This window comes from Neoarius graeffei, chromosome 4, assembly GCF_027579695.1.
Source record: "Neoarius graeffei isolate fNeoGra1 chromosome 4, fNeoGra1.pri, whole genome shotgun sequence".
Taxonomy (NCBI): Eukaryota; Metazoa; Chordata; class Actinopteri; order Siluriformes; family Ariidae; genus Neoarius; species Neoarius graeffei.
This window is the reverse complement of record NC_083572.1, coordinates 43,804,829-43,822,681: the sequence shown is the minus strand read 5'-3', so window position 1 is coordinate 43,822,681 and position 17,853 is coordinate 43,804,829. Positions and strand designations below refer to the sequence as shown.

General features: G+C 48.0%; 1 pseudogene; it reads right to left on the bottom strand.

Annotated features, from left to right (window-relative positions):
• Positions 1-17,853, bottom strand: part of LOC132884570 (contactin-4-like) — a 196,177-nt pseudogene that overhangs the window by 45,343 nt on the left and 132,981 nt on the right.

The window sequence follows — 17,853 nt, the reverse complement described above, 5'->3', positions numbered from 1 at the left end:
CCACCTATAAATACACAACATGTAGATCTACATAACGTTATCTGTGCCATCTCACAGCAGTTTGCTTAGCTATTTTTAATCAGGGCAAATAGCCTTATAGCCAAAACTAGTATATGATGCTTTAATTTATGGAGATGCCTTTTGTTTACACGTGATTTCCAAATGAGGGGTATTGCAATTTTATATTAGTCTAAATGAACATCTACACCAAGTTGCAAGCATCAGGGGAAGATTATGGATGCACCAAATTTGGCTTAACGGTCATTTAAAGGTGAAATGCCATTCGCACTGTCAGCCAACTTCGGGTTGTTTCTCTGAATTCCGACAATAAACGAGACCATCCAAACACATCTGAAAACATCGTGGTTTGAACTGTGTTGGTTCAAATCAACTTGGTTCAGACCAAGTTGGTACTACAGTGTAACGGTTCACGAGGTGTGGGTGGAGCACAAAGGATGGCAGGACAGAGATAAGGGTTTCAAAAGGCTTTATTGCCACACTTTTCAGTGAACAATTCTATGGGCTAGCCACACACACAGTCAGCGTCTAGTCCGGAGATGATCTCTTCTGCTCTCGCTCTCCCTCCTTAAGTAGGGCGCGGTCACTGGGAAGACACACAAACACAGGTTAATTGCCGTCAGGTGTAGTGATTCTGCCACTTACCTTCCCTGACTCCGCCCTCCTGTCACAGACCGGCGCTTGACCACGCCCCCGCTGCCACATACCCCCACCGCCCGACTCAGGCTGGGCGGCTGTCTGGCCTGCAGCCGACTCCCCCCCCCCCGACGGGAGAGGAAGTCCGCCACGACCATCTGCGCCCCCGGCCTGTAGACCACCTTAAAATTGAAGGGTTGGAGTGCCAGATACCAACGGGTGATCCGCGCGTTGGCATCCTTCATGCGGTGGAGCCACTGGAGGGGTGCGTGGTCCGAACAGAGGGTGAAAGGGCGCCCCAGCAGGTAGTAGTGGAGGGCGAGGACCGCCCACTTGATCACCAGACACTCCTTCTCGATAGTGCTGTAGCGCCCCTCACGCACTGACAGCTTCCTGCTAATGTACAGGACGGGGCGGTCCTCCCCCTCCACCTCCTGGGACAAAACTGCCCCCAGCCCTCTGTCCGACGCATCGGTCTGCAACACAAAGGGGAGAGAAAAGTCAGGGGAGTGTAATAGTGGCCCCCCACACAGTGCAGCCTTTACCTCAGAGAAAGCCCGCTGGCATTGCTCCGTCCACTGGACCGGATCTGGTGCCCCCTTTTTAGTGAGATCAGTCAGCAGGCTGGTGACGTCCGAATAATTAGGTATAAACTGACGATAGTAGCCAGCCAGCCCCAGGAACTGTCTCACCCCCTTTTTGGTCTTGGGCCTCAGGCAGGCCGCAATTGCTGCTGTCTTGTTAATTTGGGGACGCACCTGCCCGTTGCCCAAGTGGAAGCCCAGATACCATACTTCCACCCGCCCAATCGCACACTTCTTTGGGTTGGCTGTGAGACCCGCTCGCCTCAGCGACCTAAGGACGGCCCTCAGGTGTTGTAAGTGCCGCTGCCAGTCATTACTATAAATGATGATATCATCGAGGTATGCGGCCGCATAGGTGGCGTGGGGGCGGAGGACCCTGTCCATCAGCCGCTGAAACGTAGCAGGTGCCCCAAACAGCCCAAACGGAAGTGTGACGAATTGGTGCAAGCTGAACGGTGTGGAAAAGGCCGTTTTTTCCCAGGATAATGGAGTCAAGGGGATCTGCCAATAACCCTTTGTTAAATCCAGCATCGAGTAAAAACGAGCCGTGCCTAGCCGATCGAGCAGCTCATCAATACGAGGCATTGGGTACGCATCAAATTTAGACACCGCGTTGACTTTTCTATAGTCCACACAGAACCGGACCGACCCGTCGGCCTTGGGTACCAAGACCACCGGGCTGCTCCAGTCACTGTGGGACTCCTCGACGATGCCCATTTCGAGCATGGCCTCGAGTTCTTCCCGAACCACTTTTTTCTTGTGCTCGGGTAACCTGTAAGGGCGGCTACGCACTACCACCCCCGGGGGCGTCTCAATGTGGTGCTCTATGAGGTTGGTGCGGCCGGGCAGGGGCGAGAACACGTCCGAAAACTCGATCTGCAACTGGGCAACCTCCGCAAGTTGGGTCGGAGAGAGGTGGTCTCCACAGGGGACCGGAGAGGTACATGATGCCAATGTTCCCTTTTGCACCTCCGGCCCCAGCTCTGCCTTCTCTGGAACCCCCGACGCCAACGCCACGGGGACCTCCTCGTTCCAGAGTTTGAGTAGGTAGAGGTGGTAAATCTGTAGCACCCCGCCCCTATCCGTCCGCCTCACCTCATAGTCAACGTCCCCGACTCGCTGTGTGACCTCAAAGGGTCCTTGCCATTTGGCGACTAATTTGGAGCGCGATGTGGGCAACAGTATGAGTACTTTCTCTCCCGGTGCGAACTCCCTAAGGCACGTACCCTTGTCGTACAGGCGGGCTTGTTGTTCTTGGGCCTGCCGCAAATTCTCCTGAGTTAGGTGCGTGAGCGTGTGGAGTTTTGCGCGCAGGTCAATAACGCATTGGATTTTGTTTTTACTTGGTGAAGGTCCCTCCTCCCAATTTTCCCGCAGCACGTCTAGGATGCCGCGTGGCTTACGCCCGTATAACAATTCGAACGGGGAGAACCCCGTGGAGGCTTGGGGGACCTCTCACACTGCAGAAAGCAAGGGTTCGAGCCATCTATCCCAATTACGTGCGTCCTCACTTATGAATTTTTTAATTATGTTCTTGAGGGTGCGGTTGAACCGTTCAACTAAACCGTCCGTTTGTGGGTGATACACACTGGTGCGGATCGGCTTAATACCCAATAACCCATACAGTTCGTTCAGTGTACGTGACATAAACGAGGTGCCTTGGTCAGTCAGAATCTCTGTCGGGATTCCAACTCGGGAGATAACGCGGAAGAGTGCCTCCGCAATACTGCGTGCTGAGATATTGCGAAGAGGCACTGCTTCCGGGTATCGCGTTGCATAGTCCACTAGAACTAATATAAAGCGGTACCCTCGTGCTGACCGATCTAATGGCCCGATGAGATCCATCCCAATTCTTTCAAACGGGGTCTCGATTAACGGTAGAGGGCGCAAAGGCGCTTTTGGAATGGCCGCTGGATTTACTAACTGGCATTCGCAGCACGCCGTACACCACCTACGGACATCGCCGCGAATCCCCGGCCAATAGAATCGGGCCATTATTCGGGCTAGTGTTTTATCCTGCCCTAAGTGTCCAGCCATGGGATTAAAGTGAGCCGCCTGGAATACCAATTCCCGGCGGCTCTTCGGAATTAAAAGTTGCATGACTCGCTCTTTAGTTTGAGTGTCCTGCGTCACTCGGTATAACCTATCCTTCATAATCGCGAAGTAAGGGAAGGACGGGGTGGCGTTCGGCGGGAGCGTTTGACCATCGATTACTCTCACTTGGTCAAACGCATGTCTCAGAGTCTCGTCTCACGACTGATCTAATAGGAAATCCGCGAGGGATTCCCCGATAGAGAGAGGAGGAGCCGGCGGCTCCTCACTCTGACGCGGAGATGATGTAGACGGCTCTGTGACAGCTGCTCCCGCCAAAGCGACACCGGGTCCTCCCCCTGTTAAATGGCAGGACCCACTCCTCACTAAATGTGTCATTAAATCCCAAAATCCCGGCCAATCAGTCCCCAAAATTAAAGAGTGGGTAAGGCGAGGATTAACCGCCGCCTTCACTATGGCTTTTTCCCCTCTGAAAAAAATGTGAACTGACACCAAAGGGTAGCGGTGAACATCCCCGTGCACACACACAACACCTTCATCCCCTGTGCTCCCCCCAATGCCTTGTTTTGAACCAGGCTTTGGCGAATTGAGGTCTGATTACAACCAGAATCCATCAACGCCTGATATGTAGCCCCCTGAATACTCACCGGTATGCGATACGCTCCGGCCCGATCGAGGGCGGCCTCTGGCGCGTCGGGGATCCGAACCACCACGCCCACTTCCATTACCGTGCACTGCTGTTGAAGATGGCCCGGCTCCCCGCAGCGCCAGCAAACTGGCCCGGGCTTTCCCTCTGCACCTGTGTTCTGGGGATCACTCACCTGAGGTGGGGGAGAGACAGACACAGAAGGGAGAAACGGGAGGGCACCGCGGGTGCGGCGGGCCGGCTGGGGTGGAGCCGGCCCCCATCTCCGCAGTGGGGGAATGGGGCGAGGACAGGACACAGAAGGAGGGGGAGAGAGAGAGAGAGAAGAGGAGAGAAGAGAAGATGCCGTCTGCTGTCCTGCCGCCGGAACAGCCGCCAAATGATCATCCGCCAGCTCGACTGCCTGATCCAGCGACGCCGGGCGGTGGCACTGGACCCACTCTGTGGTTCCTGCTGGTAGGCGAGCGATGAATTGTTCCAGCACCACCTGGTCGATGATCCCCTCAGCGTCGCGGTTGTCGGCCCTCAACCACCGCCAGCAGGCATCCCGGAGCTGCTGGCCAAACGCGAACGGCTGGCCGACTTCCTCCAAGCGCAAAGCGCGGAAGCGCTGGCGCTGTTGCTCTGGTGTGCGCCCCACGCGCTGGAGGACGGCCCGGCAGAGGTCTGCGTAGGCCAGCCGGCGGTTGGCGGGGAGCTGTAGCACGGCCAGCTGCGCCTCTCCCGTTAGGAGGGGGAGAAGGCGCGCAGCGCGCTGCTCCATTGGCCACCCCGAGGCTTCTGCGACTTGTTCGAATAACGTGATGAAAGCCTCAGGGTCGTCCTGTAGACCCATCTTGGTAACGGTGAGGGGAGACGGGCCCGTGGCCGGAGCGCTGGTGGACCCCGCCGACACGAGGAGGTGCCGGAATGCCTCGCGGTCTTCCTGCTGGGCCAGCACCAGGGCTTCGAAGCATCGCTCCTGTTCCTTCCAGAAGGTGACGAGCGCCTGGTGCTGGCTTTGCTGGGCCGTGGTGAGGGCGTGGACCAGGTCGGCGAACGGGGAGGACTCCATGGGGCTGATCTGCTGGTGCTCCACTCTGGTCCTGGGTTTCAGCACCACTGTAACGGTTCACGAGGTGTGGGTGGAGCACAGAGGACGGCAGGACAGAGATCAGGGTTTCAAAAGGCTTTATTGCCACACTTTTCAGTGAACAATTCTATGGGCTAGCCACACACACAGTCAGCGTCTAGTCCGGAGATGATCTCTTCTGCTCTCCCTCTCCCTCCTTAAGTAGGGCGCGGTCACTGGGAAGACACACAAACACAGGTTAATTGCCATCAGGTGTAGTGATTCTGCCACTTACCTTCCCTGACTCCACCCTCCTGTCACAGACCGGCGCTTGACCACGCCCCCACTGCCACATACAGCTTTGGGAAACAGTTGTTTTTTGGATGTTAGTTCAAACTTGCATCGTACCATATTGGTTTAATGCTAACTTGGTTAGTTGTTTGGGAAACACACCCCTGAACATGAGCTGTAGATATTTATGGTCAAATCCACTCAAAGTAGGGGGTGGGGCACCATCACGCTGTGTCTTTAAATTGTATTAATTTCTTATAGGCCTACTTGTATTTCCTAGAATGTAAATGTGAGGAGTGACATAAGCTATGTGCAATGTACAATATGCTTAATATCCACTGTAGATTTTGGTAGGTGTGTTGGGTATCTCTGTAAAGCCTCAGCTGCACATGCCGCCTGGCAAAGCACACCCTCGCTACGTGCGCTAGGTGAAGGATCAGTCAGTGGAGAGCTCAGCTAAGCTCAGCATGTTTAATTCCCCAAGCCAATGACAAGAACTTTCGTGAGAAATAACGTGAACGTCTGCATCATACGGGATTTGCGGGCGGGAGCGGGATAAAATATGGCAGGCGCGGGCGGGAGCGGGACTGAAAATCATAATCCTTTGCGAGAGCGGGCGGGAGCGGGACTGCACAATGCGGGAGCGGGCGGGAGCAGGACTGAAAATTCTGTCCCGCGCAGACCTCTACTGCGCACTACCAGCCCCGGGGGTGTCTCGATGTGGTGTTCTATGAGGCCGGGGTGGCAGGGCAGGGGCGAGAACATGTCCGAAAATTCGGTCTGCAACTGGGCAACCTCCGTGAGTTGGGTCGGGGAGAGATGGTCTCCACAGGGGACCGGAGAGGTACGCGATGTCAATGTTCCCTTTTGAACCTTTGGCCCCATCTCCACCTTCTCTGGAAACACCGGCACCAATGCCATGGGGACCTCCTCATTCCAGAGTTTGAGCAGATTGAGGTGGTAAATCTGTAGCGCCCCACCCCTGTCCGTTCGCCTCACCTCATAGTCAACGTCCCTGACTTGCCATGTGACCTCAAAGGGTCCTTGCCAATTGGCGATCAATTTGGAGCTCGATGTGGGCAACAGTGCAAGTACTTTTTCTCCCAGTGCGAACTCCCTAAGGTGCGTACCTCTGTTGTACAGGTGGGTTTGCCGTTCTTGGGCCTGCCTCAAATTCTTCTGGGTTAGGTGTGTGAGTGTATGGAGTTTTGTGCGCAGGTCAATAACGTATTGAATTTCATTTTTTCTCAGGGAAGGTCCCTCCTCCCAATTTTCTTGCAGTACATCTAGGATGCCGCACGGCTTACGCGCATATAATAATTCGAATGGGGAGAACCCCGTGGAGGCTTAATGGTCAGTCAGAATCTCTTTCGGGATTCCAACTTGGGAGATAACGCGGAAGAGCGCCTCCGCAATACTGTGTGCTGAGATATTGTGAAGAGGCACTGCTTCCGGATATCACATTGCATAGTCCACCAGAACTAAAATAAAGTGATACCCTCATGTTGACTGATCTAATGGCCTGACGAGATCCATTCCAATTCTTTCAAACGGGGTCTCGATTAATGGCAGCGGGCGCAAAGGCGCTTTTGGAATGACCGCTGGATTTACTAACTGGCATTCGCGGCATGCTGTACACCACCTACGGATATCGCCGCGAACCCCTGGCCAATAGAACCGGGCCATTATTCGGGCTAGCGTCTTATCCTGCCCCAAGTGTCCAGCCATGGGATTAAAGTGAGCTGCCTGGAATACCAATTCCCGGCGGCTCTTTGGAATCAAAAGCTAAGTAATCGGCTCCTTAGTCTGAGTGTCCTGCGTCACTCGGTATAGTCTCTCTCTCATAATGGAGAAATAGGGGAAGGACGGGGTGGCGTTTGGCTGGAGCGTTTGACCATCGATTACTCTCACTTGGTCAAACGCATGCCGCAGAGTCTCGTCCTGCGACTGTTCTAACAGGAAATCCATGAGGGATTCCCCGAGAGAAGGAGGAGGAGCCTGTGGTTCCTTGCTCTGATGCGGAGATGACGTAGACGGCTCCGTGACAGCTGCTCCCACCAATGCAACACCGGGACCTCCCCCTGCTGAACTACAGCAGGCCCCACTCTTCACTAAATGCCTCATTAACTCCCGAAATCCCGGCCAATCAGTCCCCAAAATTATCGAGTGGGTAAGGTGAGGATTAACCGCCACCTTTACACTAAATTTTTCCCCTCGAAAAAGAATGTGGACTGACACTAAAGGGTAGTTGTGAACATCCCCATGCACACATAACACCTTCACCAATTGTGCTCCCCCCAATGCCTCGTCTTGCACCAGGCTTTGGTGGATTGAGGTCTGATTACAGCCAGAGTCCACCAATGCCTAATATGTATCCCCTTGGACACTCACCGGTATGCGATACGCTCCGGCCTGATCGAGGGCGGCTCCTGGCACATCGGGGATCCGGACCACCATGACCACCTCCATTGCCGAGCACTGCTGCTGGAGGTTCCCCGGCTCCCCGCAGCGCCAGCAAACCAGCCTGGGCTTTCTCTCTGCACCGGTGCTCTGGGGCTCACTCACCTGAGGGGGGGAAGAGACAGATACGGAAGCGGGAAACGGGAGGGCATCGCGGGTGCGGCGGGCCGGCTGGGGCGGAGCCAGCCCCCGCCTCCGTGGTGGGGGAACAGGGTGAGGACGAGACACAGAAGGGGAGGGGGAGAGAGAGAGAGGGGAGAAGAGGAGATCTGCTGTCCTGCCGTCGGAACAGCCGCCAAATGGTCCTCTGCCAGCTCGATGGCCTGATTCAGTGACGCCGGACGATGGCACTGGACCCACTCCGCGGTCCCTTCAGGTAGTCGGGCGATGAACTGTTCCAGTACCACCAGATTGACGATTCCCACGGCATCGCGGTTGTCAGCCCTCAGCCACTGCCAGCAGGTGACCCGGAGTTGCTGGCCAAACGTGAACGGCCGGTCGATTTCCTCCAGGCGCAGAGCACGAAAGCACTGTCGGTGTTGTTCGGGGCTGCGCCCCACACGCTGGAGGACGGCCCGGCAGAGGTCTGCGTAAACCAGCCGGCTGTCGGTGGGGAGCTGTAGCGCGGCCAACTGCGCCTCACCCATTAGCAGTGGGAAGAGGCGCACCGTTCCACCGGCCAGCCCGAGGCCTCTGCTGCCTGCTCAAAGAGCGTGAGGAAGGCCTCGGTGTCATCGTGCGGGCCCATCTTCATTAAGGTGAGGTGGGGAGGGCCCGTGGCGGTGGAGGTAGTGGACCCTGCCGACGCGAGAAGGTGCCGGAATGCCTGACGATCTTCCTGCTGTGCCAGCACCAGGGCCTCGAACCTTTGCTCCTGCTCCTTCCGGAGGGTGACTAGCGCCTGGTGCTGGCTCTGCTTGGCCGTGGCGAGGGTGTGGACCAGGTCTGCGAAGGGGGAGGACTCCATGGGGCTGTTCTTCTCTGTGCTCCGATCCCGGGTTTCAGCACCACTGTTGCAATTCGGATGGGTGGGTGGAGCACAGAAGGACGGCAGGCCAGAACTGAGTTCCCAAAAACTCTTTATTTTGCACTTTTCAGTGTAATATTCACTCTCCCAGCCACGCACGTGCACACACAAGTCATCTGGTTGGGGAGAGAGCTCTCTTCCTCTGCTCTCTCTCTCTCTCCTTATATAGGGCGCGGTCACTGGGGAAGACACACAAACACATTAATTCACATCAGGTGCAGTGATTCTGCCATTTACCTTCCCTGACTCCGCCCTCCAGTCACAGACCGACGCTTGACCATGCCCCCGCTGCCACAATTTTATAAATCCAAATAATGATTGCAATAGATCAATTTATGGATAGTCTTAAAGGATCTCATTTATACTCTCAAATACAAATAATTTCCACAAACCCACTTAAAGTAAATTAAATATCACATTATGTAATGCATAAATGGAAACACTGACTAATAAGAGATGGTTAAAAACAATGACACAGGTATTTATACTGTTCTTATTAATAGTCTGTGTTTTACCATTACTTAAAGTATTTAATTTAAGTAACTATTACACATCTAAGGGTGGCATGGTGGTGTAGTGGTTAGCACTGTCACCTCACAGCAAGAAGGTCCGGGTTCGAGCCCCGTGGCCGGCGAGGGCCTTTCTGTGCAGAGTTTGCATGTTCCACTCCACTTTCGAGCAGCCTGCACCTTGCACCAAAATTTCTCTGCTTGCACTGAGACTCACTTCACTTGCGTGCGGTGAGTTGTTGTAGGTAACGCCCGGAAAACCCGGAGTGGATTTTCAGTGGTATGTGTATTCTCTTATCGTTCAAGTGGAATGGATTCTTTCACAAAGCAATAGAAATGGCACCGTGTGAACTAATATTTTATGTTAAATGTGGGGGGGGGGTCCAAACGAAGAATTATGAAATGTGAAGGGGACACGTCCCCTTCACATTCATTGGTGGTGACGCCCATGTGTTCATTGCCACAGTTTTTTGCACTCACGTCTTGTCATTTTTCATGTTTTTTTTTGTGCTACGTTTTTTGGTCTCCAGTTTTTTGTCAGGACTATGTTTCATGTTTTTTCATGCTAGCATTTTTGTCCTTGCCTGTCTTGTTTTTTTTCTGGATTATTTTTGCTATTTTTATTGTTGTTTTTTTTTTAATCAGGTCCAACAAGAGTCTGGTGTTGCCATCATTAAAGATGAAAAGCGGCTCATACATTAAATCAAAATAATACAAAACATAATAGCAAAAAACAAAAAAGAATGCGTCACATCACAATCTTGCCTTGAAGTTACATTGAACATTGTCATCCGCATTTCATTACCTCTAAAACAGTAGATATACATGTAGATATGACAAAGTAACATTAAGAAGAGTTTAAGAGGAATCTGTTAACTGCAGTTTTAAAAGTGTTCACATTTGCAATGACAGGGAAAACTGAGGCTGGCAGTGAGTTCCACAGCCTGCTTGTCCTTGGTACATATGAAGATAAATGAAGTGTTGGATCTTGGCACATTGACAAGGTATGGGTGACCACTTGTAGTTGAACGGGTTACTCGTGTTCCAGTAACTTGGGTCGGCAGAATTCCTACAAGTTCCTCAGAGGGTTGCAGGAAGAATTGCCAGTAGAAGGTACTGAGACTGGCTACTTTCCTCCTGTGGTCCAAGGGGAAAATGCCAGCCTGTTGTGGGTCCCTAATGTGAAGTTGGCGTACAGCTTTCCTCTGGAGTCTGTCTAGCAGCTTTAGAGCCGTTGTGCCAGCACCGCTCCATACTGGGGAAGCATATTCCATGAGGGGACGAATATACGCCTTATATACGGTACTGTTATCTGAGCCTGAAGAGGGAGAAGGTCTCTTGTACGCCCAAGGATGTATAACCTCCTAGCCGTCTTCTTGGCAAGGCTTTTGATGAATGGCGTCTAAGTTAGAGTATTGGTGATGGTGACACCAAGGAGAGTAATACTCTGTGTGGGCTTTAGCTCTTTGTTCATGAAGTAGAGAGAAGGATGGGTCTGTTCTCGTTTCCTACTTATAATCATCTCCTCAGTTTTACCTGCATTGAATGTTATACACCAGTCAGAGGTCCACTTGTCTATTTTGTCCAGGTCCCATTGTAGGCTCTCAGCACAGGTGTTTCTCAGGCTGGGATTTTTATAACGACATGTAGAGTTGAATCATCTGCAAATAGATGAAGGTCATTCTTTAAGTGAGATGCAAGGTCATCAATAAAAATGAGAAAAAGTAAGGGCCCTAAAACACTGCCTTGGGGAACTCCGGCAGTTATGGGCACTGATGAAGAGGTAAATCCGTCTAGTACAACAAATTGGTGTCTGTCAGCTAGAAAGGATGAGATCTAGCCATACAGGTCACCTTGAATACCAGTGGAGGTCAGCTTGGACAATAGACTGCAGTGCCAAACACGGTCAAAGGCTTTCTTAATGTCCAGGGCAAGAACTCTAATTTCTCTCTGAGAGTCAAGAGCATTGTTCCACCACTGGGTAATATATGAAAGCATGTCGATTGTTGATCTCTTCTCTCGGAAACCATACTGGCTGTCACAGAGAAGCCGGTACATGTCAAGATGTTTACGAATGTGATCACAGATAATACTTTCCATGACTTTGGATATTATCGGCAGTAATGATATGGGCCTATAGTTGGAGGGATCTTTCTTGTTTCCCTTTTTAGGTACAGCTATCACATGAGCAGCTTTCCAGTCGGAGGGAACTGTCTGTGTGTCAAAAGATATATGGAATAGCTTGGCAAGAGCTGGGGCAAGTTCGGGGCCACATTTCTTAAGTACTGTTGCCGATATTCCATCTGGGCCATTGGCCTTGGAGGTGTCCAAATTACAAAGTTTCCAGAGAACAGTTTTGGGCCAGAACTTCAGAGAGGAAAGAACTCCACTGGTTTTGGGTGATAAGTTCGGGGGAGTCTTGCCATTGTCGTTGAGGTGAGCATTTGCAGTGAAAGTCTTGTTCAGCAACTCAGCCTTGTCTTTTGCCTCACTGAAAGTTTTACCATCGCTCACTAATGGAGGAACAGAAGACGATTTACTGCTGTCAGTCACTGTTTTGACAAGCTTCCACCATTGCTTATTGTCTACATGCTTGAGATTCTGTTGTAAGTGTTGTGAAAACTGCACATGAGCACGGCACACAACACGCTGACACTCTGCCTTGGACTTAATATACAAAGCCCAGGAGTCCTTTGTTTGGTCATTTTGCCACCTTTTGAATGCATTTTGCTTCCTTTGAACTGCTAATTTGCAATCTTCATTAAACCAGGGTTTATCAGAATACCGATGTTTGGTTGTCTTGGAAGGAATGAACAATGTTCATAGCCTCACTAATCTTATCTCTCACACAGGACCACGCTGCATTAGCACTTCGGTCTTTTAAGAGAGAAGTCCAACTAACATTGGCCAAATATGAGCGCATACCATCCCAATCAGCTTTGTCATAGTACCAGGTCTTACGATTGCCTGATTTACTCTGTGTTGGAAGTCTGTAGTTTGCCACAGAAGTTACCACACAATGGTCGGAGGACCCAAGAGGTGCACTGACGGTGACAACATGGTTATCTGGAGAATTAGTTAGGAAGAGATCTAATTTGGAGCAGTTTCCATCCTTACTAAGCCTAGTAGGCTCTAAAACAAGTTGATGAAGGTTATTCAAAATGGCAAATTCATATGCACATTCTCCATGCACGTCAGTCTTATTACTGCCTAACCAGTCTTCATGATGGACGTTCAGGTCCCCAAGAACAATGATTTCAGATCTTGGGTGGAATTCTTGGATATTGTCAATATTCTCAGATAACACATCATACAGGGGGCGGCACGGTGGTGTAGTGGCTAGCGCTGTCGCCTCACAGCAAGAAGGTCCTGGGTTTGAGCCCCGGGGCCGGCGAGGGCCTTTCTGTGTGGAGTTTGCATGTTCTCCCCGTGTCCGCGTGGGTTTCCTCCGGGTGCTCCGGTTTCCCCCACAGTCCAAAGACATGCAGGTTAGGTTAACTGGTGACTCTAAATTGACCGTAGGTGTGAATGCGAGTGTGAATGGTTGTCTGTGTCTATGTGTCAGCCCTGTGATGACCTGGCGACTTGTCCAGGGTGTACCCCGCCTTTCGCCCGTAGTCAGCTGGGATAGGCTCCAGCTTGCCTGCGACCCTGTAGAACAGGATAAAGCGGCTACAGATAATGAGATGAGAACACATCATACAAAGAGTCATCGTCTGATGGCGGCCGATAGACACAAAACATATAAATCTTACGTCCTGGGAGGAGTAGTTCCAGGCAAACAAATTCATGGTGAAGGTTCTCAAAGTCAGACATTCTTGTAATGGTAAGAGCTTCACTACAATACACTACTAGCCCGCCCCAACCAGAGTCATTGGGTCTATCCCTTCTGAAAACGGAGTAACCAGGTACCACCAGCATCTCGTCATCAACCTTACTATTCAGAAAAGTTTCTGATACACAATAAATGTGAGGAAGTGTTGAAAGAAGATCATGTTCCAGGTATGTCCAATTGGTGCGTAAACCTCTAACGTTCGTAAATCTCATCTCATCTCATTATCTCTAGCCGCTTTATCCTTCTACAGGGTCGCAGGCAAGCTGGAGCCCATCACAGCTGACTACGGGCGAAAGGCGGGGTACACCCTGGACAAGTCGCCAGGTCATCACAGGGCTGACACATAGACACAGACAACCATTCACACTCACACCTACGGTCAATTTAGAGTCACCAGTTAACCTAACCTGCATGTCTTTGGACTGTGGGGGAAACCGGAGCACCCGGAGGAAACCCACGCGGACACGGGGAGAACATGCAAACTCCACACAGAAAGGCCCTCGCCGGCCCCAGGGCTCGAACCCAGGACCTTCTTGCTGTGAGGCGACAGCGCTAACCACTACACCACCGTGCCGCCCCTGTTCGTAAATCGTGCAGTGAATTCATTTTGCTTAGGACCTGGGTTTGGGTGAATATAACCACAAATAAGGAACAAAATCACTAAAGGTAAAATAAATTGGATCACAATTCCATAATCTTGGTCAATTCTTGCAGGGGTTGTCACCATTATATCAGTCCATTTCGAGGCTTTTCTTAATTGTAATGTGACAATATAAGATAAGATGACTTGGGGAGTCAACCCAAGCCAAATAATATGACCAGGGGCTATACGCCACTTGCTGCTAGGGCTGAAACAGGGTTTCCCCCTTCACAGCCCCTACGGATACAAGCTAGGGTGTCATCCCCTTAGGGAGCCTGGCCGACCAAGACTTGGCCTCCCCTAAAATTTACTCTTTGACTTCAATTAAATCATTTTTTATTTTTTGGATTTTCTGGTCTGTGTTCTGTTTTTGGATCCAAACTCACCACATCTGGGTCATTCCATGCCAAATCAACAAATATCTGACAAATTTATGCTCGACCATCTCAGATTTCAATGAAATTTGGAGGGATCAGAGATACTATTAAAAGAAGTTAATCCCCAAAATTTGAGCTTCCTATCACCAATAGTTTCAGAGATACAGGCATTTGAATTTTTCTATTTTTTTGCATTTTGCTCAAAACATACATATTTCAAAGTGTAATATAATCTTTATTATGCAAGATAGAAACCTAAAATTTTGCACAGAGAGACTCAATGTCTTGTACTACAAGCTTCAACTTAGAATTTCAGTGGTCATTGTATATTAGATGGTGATTTTAACAAGGAAATTAAAAAGACAAATTTGCATTTTTTGCATTTTTAATTCATTCTGGAAGCTTGCCTGTGGCAGTAATGCTTAAACTAAGAATGTTATTCAAATCTACACAGAAATATCTACCAATTTCAGTTTTACCAAGTCTCCACTATTCCTAGTTTGTCTGTAATAGGGTTTTGAAATTCGCCGATTTCTAAAACATGCCATTTTCAGTAGCAAGAAATCCAATGTGGGATAGCAGTTAGGAACTTGTAAATTTTTTTCAGTAATCCCCAAGACCCATATTTTATATTTCCAAATTTTTGTTCTGTGTCTCTCAAGTATTTTTAAACTACAGGGGTTTAAAAAATCCATTTTCACCAAATTCAAATTTTTGATATATTTTCATATAACTGATATTTGAGGGTTAATAAATGCTTCAATAAGGCTCAAGTAGGTTAGGAGACATGTTTCTTCCTCAATTTTAAATAAAATTTCAATTAATGCTCAGTATTAATTATTTGTAAATTGATTTTAATCTAAGACTGTGTAACATTAGCAATCAATGACCAGCTATTGTGTACCAGTCAACAGCCAGCCTTATCAATATCAACACAGCACAATAGGTGACCTTTGATACCAGAACAGGTGGCTCATATCTTATAGTTTTAGAGTCTGTAAACTGCATACTTGTTCAGATAACATTACATTGCTTGGATTATATTAAATACATTGTAATACAGAGCACTGAGAAAATTTACCAATGTTATTAACTGAATGTGTTTCTTTGCAAGGATTGGATATTTTGAATAGTTGACTAGGGAATTTAATTGTAGTTGCTTTCAATTTGAGATCAGTATAAATGAGTTTGTTCTTAGACATCTAGAAATGGCTGAACTTCCTCCCTGTTCTATAGGAATTGGACTAAAGAAAGATTCTGACTGCCATAAACTAACATACAACAGAAATTGTAAGTTAAATACACTCTCTCAGTATAGTTTGGAGCAAATTTCATTAATTAATAAAATTTCATTTTAGAACGTAAAGTTTCTTCTACTTGTTGCAGCTTTGCTTTGCCATTTGCAGCTTTCTGTTTGTGGCTATACTTTAGCCTAGTAAACTAGACCCACCCGCCTAGCGGCCAAAAATATTTTTGCCTATGAGTGGGTCTAACCTCGCACCATATCAACAAAACACCCCGGACATCAAATCGTGCCCGCCAATCACAATGCAAGGTTTTTGTTTGGATTCCTTGGGCGGGCTTTTGCAGGAGTGACGACAAGGCTGCACGATGCTGGAGAAAGCACAACAGGAAAGATGGCTACGGCTAGTGAACAGCGCTAGTTTGACTCCACTTTGGAATCAGTTTTAGAAGAATTAGACTTGGAGTTTTCATTGAAACATGAGCAGGAAGAGGCTTTCCGCTCATTCCTTTTCAAGAAGGACGTTTTCACTGTTTTGCTGACCGACTATGGCAAAAGTCTGATCTACCAGCTGGCTCCGCTGGTAGTCAAAAGGATGGGGCTAGTTTGTGCAGTACGAAGAATTAATAAACAGCTTTGAAACATTACTTTTTGATTGTTTCTTATTTTCCCGTTATTTTAAATTTAAGGGAAATTATTTCACCAAACACCACTAAATAAAAACTCTCAAAAACAGTTTAAGCAAACCCTTGAAAAACACTTGAAAAAAAATGAGTGTATGTTAAGTATGTGGTACAGACTCCAAACTTGTGGTCATTATCTCCAAACTTCTTAATATCTAGAACCTGTTTATTAATTAATACGCATTTTGAAAAATTATTTATTTCAAGGCCTCACCCACTGCTTTCTGTCGCTCTGACTACGTCACAGTCACTGTTGCGCTGATTGGTCAGAGCGTTGGCCTATACGCACAGAGACAGTTTGAAAGACAACGGGTTGTTCCTCCCACACCCTTCGGAAATGTCTACGACCGAGACCAGACTAAATATTCACATTTAGTCTGGCTTGCCAGGCTAGCTATACTTGGCAATTTTCAGTGGAGAGCCACCAATTGACACAAGGCTTTTGTCAAGTGATTCAGCTACCTCACCAGTGTATGTTGGATCCACATCTACACACATGCTCTCTTGTTCTGATTCTGTAGAACCTGCTGAATCTGCTTGGCTTAAATGTTCTTTCACTCTCTGTGAACATTTTAGAACACAATTTTTGTCCAGGTTTAATATTTTTATTTATCAATTGTGAAAGTGAATCTGCTGTTTCAGGAAGAATTGAACGTAATTCTGTTTTAACTTTTTTCTTGTGCCTTTCATATGGATCACAACAACTTTTCTGTAGCTCTTCATATTTCATCAGAAACAGTTTCTCATGATGCAGACATACTGTGTCTGTGCTTGAAATGTTCTCAAGTTCAGTTCTCTGTTTAATTAATGAAATTTGCTCCAAACTATACTGAGAGAGTGTATTTAACTTACAATTTCTGTTGTATGTTAGTTTATGGCAGTCAGAATCTTTCTTTAGTCCAATTCCTATAGAACAGGGAGGAAGTTCAGCCATTTCTAGATGTCTAAGAACAAACTCATTTATACTGATCTCAAATTGAAAGCAACTACAATTAAATTCCCTAGTCAACTATTCAAAATATCCAATCCTTGCAAAGAAACACATTCAGTTAATAACATTGGTAAATTTTCTCAGTGCTCTGTATTACAATGTATTTAATATAATCCAAGCAATGTAATGTTATCTGAACAAGTATGCAGTTTACAGACTCTAAAACTATAAGATATGAGCCACCTGTTCTGGTATCAAAGGTCACCTATTGTGCTGTGTTGATATTGATAAGGCTGGCTGTTGACTGGTACACAATAGCTGGTCATTGATTGCTAATGTTACACAGTCTTAGATTAAAATCAATTTACAAATAATTAATACTGAGCATTAATTGAAATTTTATTTAAAATTGAGGAAGAAACATGTCTCCTAACCTACTTGAGCCTTATTGAAGCATTTATTAACCCTCAAATATCAGTTATATGAAAATATATCAAAAATTTGAATTTGGTGAAAATGGATTTTTTAAACCCCTGTAGTTTAAAAATACTTGAGAGACACAGAACAAAAATTTGGAAATATAAAATATGGGTCTTGGGGATTACTGAAAAAAATTTACAAGTTCCTAACTGCTATCCCACATTGGATTTCTTGCTACTGAAAATGGCATGTTTTAGAAATCGGCGAATTTCAAAACCCTATTACAGACAAACTAGGAATAGTGGAGACTTGGTAAAACTGAAATTGGTAGATATTTCTGTGTAGATTTGAATAACATTCTTAGTTTAAGCATTACTGCCACAGGCAAACTTCCAGAATGAATTAAAAATGCAAAAAATGCAAATTTGTCTTTTTAATTTCCTTGTTAAA